The sequence below is a fragment of the Wasmannia auropunctata genome, unplaced genomic scaffold, assembly GCF_000956235.1.
Source record: "Wasmannia auropunctata unplaced genomic scaffold, wasmannia.A_1.0 LD334309.1, whole genome shotgun sequence".
Classification (NCBI taxonomy): domain Eukaryota; kingdom Metazoa; phylum Arthropoda; class Insecta; order Hymenoptera; family Formicidae; genus Wasmannia; species Wasmannia auropunctata.
The window spans coordinates 150,613-161,039 of NW_012028581.1; positions in this window are offsets into that span (position 1 = coordinate 150,613).

The following is a 10,427-nucleotide window of genomic DNA, read 5'->3' on the forward strand; positions in this document are numbered from 1 at the left end:
GACGACGACAGCGTGTAAGTGGAGAAAACATTTCTGTTACTCGGCATGAAGTCCTGTCATCGCAGCTGAAACGCGCTGTACCTTGCTGAGAGAAGCAACCCCCGGTGAACAACCCTTTTAACCCTTTGCCGCTTCTCAAAGTACCCTTTGCCGCTGTAAAGTACAGTTTATACAGGATGCCCCTGCAGAACTACAATACTTCTCTTCACTATAATATACGAGTTACAAGTGCGAACTTAGGAAGAGCAGAGAAAGTGTTTTCTTCAGTCACAGAAATCATCTTACATAAAGAAGACAGCAATAAGTTATCTTGCTACATGTGTATCATTTTTAAATCATTAAAAAGTTATGGATTTTTTTATGCATATATAAATCAAGCATTAAATTCAACAAGTAAACAAGTGAGATTATTATAATGCCAGTGGGATAATAGTCCAATTTTCATTTGCCCTTATAGAAATAAAATAAGCCTTCAGAAATACTCAACGCGTTAAGCGTACTTCTGAAAATATGAAAAACTTGTTACTTATATGTTGAAATTTCATTTTTATTAGTTTTTACCGTTTGTTTCACATATTTTCCTTGTAATTTAAATGAGACATGTTTTCGAGGAATTTCGTGGAGATATACGCAAGGATATTATTCATATAGTAACGTTCACGCGAGTTTTCATCGGCGCGCAGTCATCAGCCGCAAAATCGGATTGGTCTTGTCGTATGAAGGGATCGCTTCGCCCAGACCTCCTCGTCGTCTTCGACGTCGGATTCGCCGCTACGGATTGAAACGGATGCGAACGCGTAATGCTAGATCTCTGATGAGAGAGAGAGAGAGAGAGAGAGAGAGAGAGAGAGAGAGAGAGGAAGAGAGGGGGGAGGGGGAGAGAACACGTTCTTGGGGAGATTTCTTGATCGCGCGTGTCCCTTCCCTCCCTCGCTGGCGTGGGAATGTGACTATTTAAATTAGTTACACCATCGAACGCGAAAGGTAAAATACAGGTTGTTGCGCAGGCGTCACGTACTTTCTCTCGGCTACACGATTGCACTTTGCGGGCGCCCGAGTTTATCTCGATGCCTCGAGTACTACTACTTTGTTACCTACTCCGCGAATCTCAAGATTTAGATTTTCAGTTTTGGAACTTAAATAGGAACTCTATCGTTGTCAGTCGAATCGCGATGTTTTAACGGGCTTCCCCCATTCCCTCCCTCCCCCCCCCCCCCCGGGCAGACGTACGCGATCCGATTTCATTTATAACCTCGATCGAGACCGACAAACTTGATTCTTATTCTCTTCCGGCACGCGCGCTAATTCGCGCGAATTCGACAGACGGCGTGTACACTTCGACACCTGATAGCTTTAATCGTCGTGAGCGGCGGGGATTAGATGGAGAATACCCCGTCGACATTCGGAAGACAACCGAGCGCTCTCTCCCCCTTTCGGAAACGGGAGACTGCGAAAGGGAAGTAAAAGCGAGTGTACCGCGAGTTGTCGCGCGCGAGCACCGCGCACTCGCGCGTGGCACACGCGTGTTTCGCCGCGTATATACGTAACACGGCCACGGTAATTAATCAGCGGGTTAATTACGGCTCAGTCGACGAGTCTACTATTCCTACATCGGTGAGGACTCGAAATATTCACGCGGATGGCTTTCCTAGTCGCGTTAGGCAAGTTCCGGGGGGGGGGGCGGCGGAGAGGACAGAGGGAACGAGGAACACGAGAGAGGAGAGACACGACTAGAAGCGCCGGATGGACGAGGGGGATGCGGCCGAGGGGAGTGCCTGCGCGGGGGGAGGGGGATGGCAGAGACTCGGCTAGGCATCGCCACCCTGGAGCGGGCGATTAATGATTCAGGGGCAGAATTTCGCGATGCTGAAATATTAAGCGTATAACCCTCTCGTTCTCCACTACTACCCCTCTCCTTCCCTCACCGCGCTCTTACCTCTTCTCTATCTCTCCCCCGCTCTCTTCTCTCCGTATACCGAGCCGCTGTCCCATGCTCCCTTTCTCTCCGTCATTTCCCCCCGCCGCCGCTTCCTTCGCACCCTCTCTTTCCCTCGCACGCGTAGGATATACTTCGCTACCTTTCCCACATCTTCCCCGCTCCCCTCATCCTTCCGCTCTCTCTCTCTCTCTCTCTCTCTCTCTCTCTCTCTCTCTCTCTCTCTCTCTCTCTCTCTCTTTCACGCTGTCTCTCGCGTCCTCGCGTCTGCCTCGCGATATACGCACGGTCCTTTCGGGTTGCGCAAGCATGTACATACACGCGTACACTGGGTGCTCCGAAAGCAACGACACGTCCTAGAGGTCGAACTGTTGCGAAGGGCTGCAATTGTTTCGCCGCGTCGATAGACTTTCGGATTATTTTAACGGAGCGCCTAACTACTCGGCGCTGTAATTGAAGATAAATACTTTAGCGAGCATTTTTATCTGCGGGGATTAAATAGCGGGGAAACGGAAAGTTAAGACCGGAGTCGCGACGAAAAATAAAATATGACGACGGTCGTCAATTCTTCTATTAATAATTTATTAACAGGTCTATTCCAAATGCGGTCTACGAACATTATTATTTAAATGTGAACAGACGAAGCGTATGTACTTTGAGCACATCCGGTAAACACACGGTCATAGGTTAGCCGGCGCGTGCTTTTCTCATGTCGTCATTGTTTGCCATGATAGACCTGACATATCGAACGGACGAGGTTATATACTCGTCTAGAATAGAAATAAAATGAAAAATTAACAACAGACGGTTCTTGTATTCATTTAATTCCACGTGCGCTCGTCGTCTACGACGGGATATTAATTTCTTTTCGCGGGAAAAGCAAAAAAAAAATGAAAGCGTTAGCGGAAGCTAAAAAAAGGAAATAAGATGACCGTCTTCGGATTTTTTCTCAAGGAAATGTAGAGACGTTGAATAATAAAGGAGATCGCTCCGGAACACTCGGTATACGCTCGGGCTGCTCGTGCACGCGTATACGCCCGCTCGCGCACGCTTAGCCACGCGGCGGCAGCATCATCAATATTTCTCTTTGCTCATTGTTCTTGTACAATACGAGCGCAAGGCCGCTGCCGTCTCTGTAATGTCGAGGGAGTGCCGGCGTCGCCGGAGCAGGTAGCGATTACCGTGGAAATGGCTAATTTTAAGCCACCTCTCACTGGAGAGACACGCGTGGCGCAAGACGGGGGCGATCGATCGATCGCTCGCCGTTTGCCGCGACGAAATAAAGACCCAATCGGATCCGAAACTTCCTAAAGACTCCCCCGCAGGAAGCGATCAGCGCAACTTCTTCCTTGGACGTTCTTTTTACACGAATAACGATGGAGAGTGATAAGAGACAAAAAGATCCCTCCGCGTTAACAAGAATTGCCCTATTTGACAGGAAAGTGTATCTACTAAAAAAAAATGTTTTGCCAAGTGTTTGAAGGAGATAACGTTTCCGGAGATATGAATCTTCTTGAATAAAATAGAGAAAAATGAAATATTTATTTATCTGTCACGGAAAGAACGCTTTCGCTGGATATAACAGATCTGAAAATAATTCTTGTTGGACTGTCAAAATAATTTTATTGGAAAGTCAAACTGATTGCTAGAATATTAAAACGTTTTACATCAATGCTTATCATTTTTGGGTTACCAACAAAATTATTTTGATGTTCTAACAAAAGTATTTTCAGAAAATTTTTGACTTTCCAGTAAAATCACTATTTCCGTGTAATTATAATTAATCGCACGGAAAGAACGATTTTACAGGATACAGATCTGAAAATAATTTGTGTTGCATAATCAATATAATTTTGCTAGAAAGTTAAAAATAATTGTCGTTTTTAACTTTTCAACAAGAATTATTTTAAGATCTGTATCCAGCAAGATTGTACACGGAAAGAACGATTTTGTTAAAAGGCCTAAAAATTTTGCTAAATACAGATCTGAAAATAATTGTTAATTGAATCATCCAAATAATTTGTTGGAGTGTTAAAACTGATAAGTATTGCTATTAAACGTTTCGATATTCCAGCAATTATTTTGACTTTCGCATAAAATGATTTTGATTATTGAACAAATATTATTTTCAGATCTGGATTCAGTAAAATTGTTCTTTCCGTGTAGTCCTTCCAGCAAAATAGTTCTTTCCGTGTGCGTGAAATGTTTCCGAGACTCCAAATATTTCAATTTTCATTGTTCTCTTTGATGATTTACAATTAAATAAAGATTGATAATATCTATATATCTTTTAGATAAAGATAAATGCATAATTTTTTTAAACTAATAATATATTATATGTAAATAGCATTCATGTATATTTAGCGAATTTATCAGGGCTGGAATATCCTGGACACCCGACGCGAGTAACGAAGGGTTAATAGGTGCAAGGCTGATATCGGCGATATTTTTTTCATAGGAGAGATTCATATATAGGCGAGTCTCGTTCGAGGCGAAGTTCGCGAGAACTGTTTCAGGGAAAACGGCGCGCCGGGATTCTTATGATTTTACACGACGTAAACTGTTGCCGGTTTTATAACGGTTTTATCAGTGGAATATATAACTGTTTTGCGCCGCGTATCGTAATTTCACGTTTATTCTCTTAGTTTCGCGAAGTTTCGAGATTAACGAGAGTTGTCGTCGAGAGAACTCTCCGCTTCGAAGATATCGCGCGCGGATACCCGCGCCCTGAGAAGTAAAAGGGCCAGTGCAGCGCCCCGTTTTAGAATACACGTTTACGGCGTAGCTTGATGCGGGCGCGATCGTGGACGGCCATTTCCACCGCGGTGGGGAGGCGGGGAAAAGATTTTCCAACGCCCGCGTGCATGGCCGCGCCGTGTTGTTACAGGTGGAAAACGGTTGCAGGTAGAAAAAAATCCGAGCCGGCGTTGATACTTCACGGCTTTTATTCCATCGTGCGCCTGCACACGCGCCCGCATGCACGCGCGCGCGCGCGTCCATTTTTTTCATCTCGTATTTTTTCATAACTTGCCCCCGCGAGAGTGCGTCGTCGCGGACGAGAAAGTACTGTCCCGGAGATCTCCTGGCGAATCGCACGCCTATACTCCGCCTGCGTTCGAAATCGAGGATCGGCGAAAGAATCTCAGCCAGCTCGCCCGCGATCGTCGCCACATTCGACCGACATCGCGTTCGTCGGTCGCTCGCGAAAAAAGAACCGAGGGTCTGCCTCATGGCAGATCATCAGTTCCCGACTGCTCTCTGACCGGGTCGAAATTTTTCCGTGCCCGTAACGGCGCGGAAGGGTGTTAGTATACTGTTTGCAGTTAAACAATATTACGTAGTAAAATTTATAGTCCTCCCCCTCCCCCCGGCTCGGTCTCGCGCGCGCCCTTACAATGCCGCTCGCTCGCCCTATACTGCTCTCGCAGGGGTGAAAGTATCAACGATATGAGAAATGCGGACGTTATGGCCAGTGCCACCCCTCCCCCTCCCCCGTTGCCGTTCATCGCCGTTCGCGAGATGATCCACGGCTTAGCGGACACTGTCCTATAATTTCTCTCTTTTTTTAAATAAAAAAAAAAATAACGTTTTGATTCACGAGGAAAAATTGCTAGAATTGCCCGTGGCGTTAATTGCTCGAGAAACGACGTCTTTCCGTTCCAAAAACTCTGAGCGGAAAAATCTGCCAGAGTTCCAGTAGGAGGAAAAGGGCTATGCAGTTGTTGCAGGGCGTAAACGTCGGTGTTTTGTAAATACGCCGACATCAACCGTGTTACGGTAACACATCAAGCTTGATATTACATATTTGCCGTTCGAGTAACAGCGACTAAAGTCGCTGCGACGGTGTAAATGTAAGTCGTACGTGCGTATTCGCGCTTTTACAACGGCGCGCGCCCTGTATTTTTGCTGGCAGAGTATACGGGGCATCAATTCGGTTGTTCTGACAACTAAGTTTCTATTTGTGCAAAAAGAAATTCTAATGTCGAATCGCGTAGAATAGATGCAGACGTTATTATTCCGACGTGATATTTATTTTCTCTTTTTTTTGCGAAAATCCTTGTCCGATTTTGTGTTATCACCCACTAAAACATTTTGACCATTACACGGAGAGAATTTTTTTTGCGAAATTTACCTTGCAAATCATGTTAATTGTGGAACAATATAGTATTTAGACAAATTTTACTCTGCACTACTAATAAGATTTTACAGTAAAATTTATTGTAGTGCACAGTAGAATTTGCCTAAATACTATATTGTCCCACAATTAACATGATTTGCAGGGTAAATTTAAAAAAATTCTCTCCGTACGTTGTACTAACGTTATACTAATATCTCTCGACGACGGCAAATGTCCTACCTCTACGACGGTTCAAAGGAACATTTCATTTGTGAGCTTTTTGCAACGTAACAGGAATGTGTCATTATGCGAAATCGATTGCCACGTTACTTGTACGTTGTAATAACAACGTTACAAATAAAACATTTTTCTGAAACGTTCCAGTGGCAGGACATTTAATGTTCCCGAGATGTTAGTATGACGTTTCGACAACGTAATGGGTCAAAACGTTTAGTGGGCATGTAGTATAACGCCTTGAAATTTATAAATCTCGGTACGGATCTCGCCGAATGAATGATATTTCGAGTTTCGCGATCGAACTCCTTTACTTCGTACAATACTTTCCAGGCTCTATTATATCCCTTTGGGATTCGACGCTCCCAATTTATATAACACTCGCCTAACGGGCACACGCAAATAATTTGCTGCAGGAACGCGCAGAAAATGCCCGCTCAAAACGACTCGTACAAGCTTGGCAATAACGTTCGCGTGCCAAAAGAACGGAGGAAAAAGTCCGCGGCTCGACGTGCGGAAGAATAACGCACGCGGCTGGCCCACCGTCGCGCGGCGTTTATACGCTCTGCGGCCCGTAAAGGACGGGCGGATATTCCTTCATCAGAAAGCCTCGCGGGCGTCGTTATTCGTCCGCATATATCCGACTCATTCGCCGCACCGCGTTCGGCATCGCCACCGTTACCCCCGTTTTTTTTTTTACGCTTCTAATATCGCGCATACAGTTTTACACCCGCCCGATCTGGCGAGGGGACGCGCGGCGGTGGCGGCCAGGCGAGCGGGTAGCATGGGGGCAGCAGCCGGTTTCGAGCCGACGGCGGGGTAGGCGGGGGAGGGTGGACTGAAATCGAGTTAGAGACTACTCTGCATTCTTTACGACGAATCCGCAGTACGCCGGTAAATCTATATATCGAGAAAAGCGAATTTCCTGGATTTATGCTTCTAACGAGACCGATCCGTTTGCGATTTTTCATTTTTAGTACCGTTGCTATAATCATAGCTGTAACGTTACCTGTACTAAAAGCGAAATTTTCATTAATCCTTTCTCACGGTTCTATCATCGCCTCTCTTTTTAGACCATAGACTTATAAGATAGACTGCGCGGCCCTTTGTTCTCGGTGAAGCAGAAATCGAAAGCGAGAGGGCTACACGCCACACTTCTCTTGTCCTTGTCCGGCACGGCTGACGGCGGCCGGCGCGGCGCGGGTCTCCCCTCTTTTCTTCTCCCCACCAACGATTGAATAAGGACAAGAGAAGTGTGGCGTGTAGCCTCTCGCTTTCAATTTCTGCTTCACCGAGAACAAAGGGCCGCGCAGTCTATCTTATAAGTCTATGTTTTAGACCAAGTATAACGTAACAGGATATATTTAATATTACCTCGCCAGGAAGTTCTTTTCTCTCGAACTTGAAGTCTTTTTGAAATTTTTATTATCTTTTGTTAATTTTTAAGACGTCAATTAAATAACGTTTGTCGAGTTTTATAGCTGATTAAGTATTATGCTAAATATTTAATGAACGAGAAGTTCTTTTCTCAAATCTGAAGAAGTTTTTTTTTTCTTTTCGAAATTTGATTGGACATTATCTTTCGCTGATTCTTCAGTCAACAACTAACTAACGCTTGCCGATTTTTATCTGACTAAATATTATGCTGGGTTATTCTAATCTTTAAAAATCTTAGAAAATACTCTCTCGGCTTAACAAAAAATTTCGCGGAGTCATCCGCGACGCATGAAGTCGTTGGATATTTAGACGTACAGTCGACCGCCCTTAACGTAACGCTCGCTATTACCAAAATTCGAGTTAATAGCCAGTTAAGGGAGTCCGGCCGGCGGGTCTCTCGTAAGGGTCGAACGCGCGGAGGACCCGTCTCTCTTTGTAGCCTTAATTCAATTAAGACCGCCATCTTTCCCCGGCCAGCACCGTCGACGTCGCGCTCATAACTCCGTTATCGTGGCACGACTGCCCAAATTCGATCGTCAATATCGTCTTGTTGGTCTCCGGGACATGGCAGACGGTAAAACCGCGTCGACGCTGAATAATCGTCCTGCTCTTTGCATTCCCAATTACTCTGCCACGTGCCGCCGCCGGGAAAAGAAAGGGCGAAGAATTCTTTTTGGGTGCGGCTCAAATTGTTGCCAGTACGATGAATAATAATCCACCGAGCTACTCTTCCTCTCTCTCTCTCTCTCTCTCTCTCTCTCTCTCTCTCTCTCTCGCCGATGAATAGGCCGATAACAGGATAAATAGCGAAGGGAGATGTCCACATTCCCGATTCCTCCAGAGATACAGCGATATTACTAGAGCAGGCATATTTAAATAGTTCGGGCAAAGATAGCCGTTTAAGATCGCTACTATATACTCCTATATATACCTTCGGAACACAGTAAATATTTTAACGCAGTTTCTATTACAGCGATCTTACCTCTGCAACTATGGATATCTATTCTGGGTACTACTTCCCAAACTTTGTACATCGAAAAGACGTATTCGAAAAGATTCTTTCTTATTTCGGAAATAATTCAGAGATTTCGAGAACATACAGCTTCTCCCGTGCTACCTTGATAAATATTCATTATTACTTCCAAAAAAGGATTATACTCAAACACCTACCGTTTCGTCCTCACGAGTTTCCGCCGTTAGTTTTTTATCTCGCCGAATTAGCAATTCCAAAATTACGTGTGTTTGTGTGCGTGCGTGTGGACATGTGTGCTAAGAACAAGAGATCTCACGCGTGCTGGCTGTTGAGAAATGTTATTGTCCTAGACTCGGCGTAAAATATCATTCATTCGTCAACTCGCGGCGCTAATTTATTATACGGCTGTTTTCTCTCCAAGAAGAATGCCCGCGAGTAATCGACCTGCGTAATGCGGTGTGTGCCCAGGCTCATTTAGAAGATATACGATTAGAGAGCGCTCCGTTTCTACTCGTTCGTCTCGCGCCGCTATCAGGACAATCGTTATTGTGCGCAGGTGCAATAAGATCCTCGCACTTTAAATTGTGCGAGAAATGAGAAATTCAAAAAACCGCCGTCCGCGTGTCTGTAGAAGTCTCTTGACTGCCGCCACCGCCAGCAGCGTTCGTTGAACTCACTTACGCCAGCTGTAAAAGAACAAATTTACCTAACTTTTTTCACAGCGTCCGCGAAACTAAACGCTACACGCTTTTTGCATCTCTATATACGTCTCCGTGAAGGAGACCCGAGTCGAGTCTATTCGACACCTATATGTCGGTTTCGAGTCCGGTTTTTGTGATGAAAAGAACACGAAAAACAGACAAATATCAGTTCCCCATTGAATTTGAATTCTGAATGCTTGATCGGAGAAATCGCCAAGAGTTTCGCGATCGGTCGTTTTCTATTTATCTCAAAGAGTTGATCTGGAATGCATCCAGATATCGTACAGCTCTCCAGATCCGTCGGCGTTTCCATCGATCGCGCTCTCAAAAAATATCTTCCCGTTACCCACTCGTTTAAATCTCACCGTTTCACATAGGTGCAACCTACTTTCGTAGGGTACAGGTCGCGCGATTCTTTCCTAGAATGCATTGATTCCTACCGCGATACCTGCGGAAAGAGAGAGCAACCGTTCCCGTCATCGTCGTCGTCGTCGTCGTCGTTGTCGTCAACGTCGTCGTCGCCGTGCTCTCCACCTCCGCTCCGGCGGTACTAGAGTATAACGACAGAACAACCACCACCACCACCTCCGCCATCAGCAAAGCGCGGCCTCCTCTCATCATCATCAGCGGATCGCCGTTTCGGGAGGCCGATCGGTGGGCCTCGCCGGGGCCGATGCCGCGAGAGAGAGAATTCTCTCCTTCTCGGACGGCGAACAAAGCGAGACGCGCGGTCTCGCGGGAGTCCGCGAGAGTGAGAGAGGCGGTTATGAGGCGGTCTCCGGGGGCGGCGCCTGTCGGCGCGTCCGATCGGAAGGCGAGCCGCGCGATTGGCCGGCACTGCCGCGGTGCGAGGGGAACGTGAGGACGCGTGAGGTACGGCGGTGGGCGCCTCCACCCGCGCGGCGCGCAACATTGCCGTCTCCTTGCCGCGGTACGCGTCTCTCTCTCCCGCCGCCGCGCGCCGTCACCGCCGCCGCCGTTGCTGCCGCTACTCGCCCGTCACGTCGCGCCGCACCGCGTCCACACGCG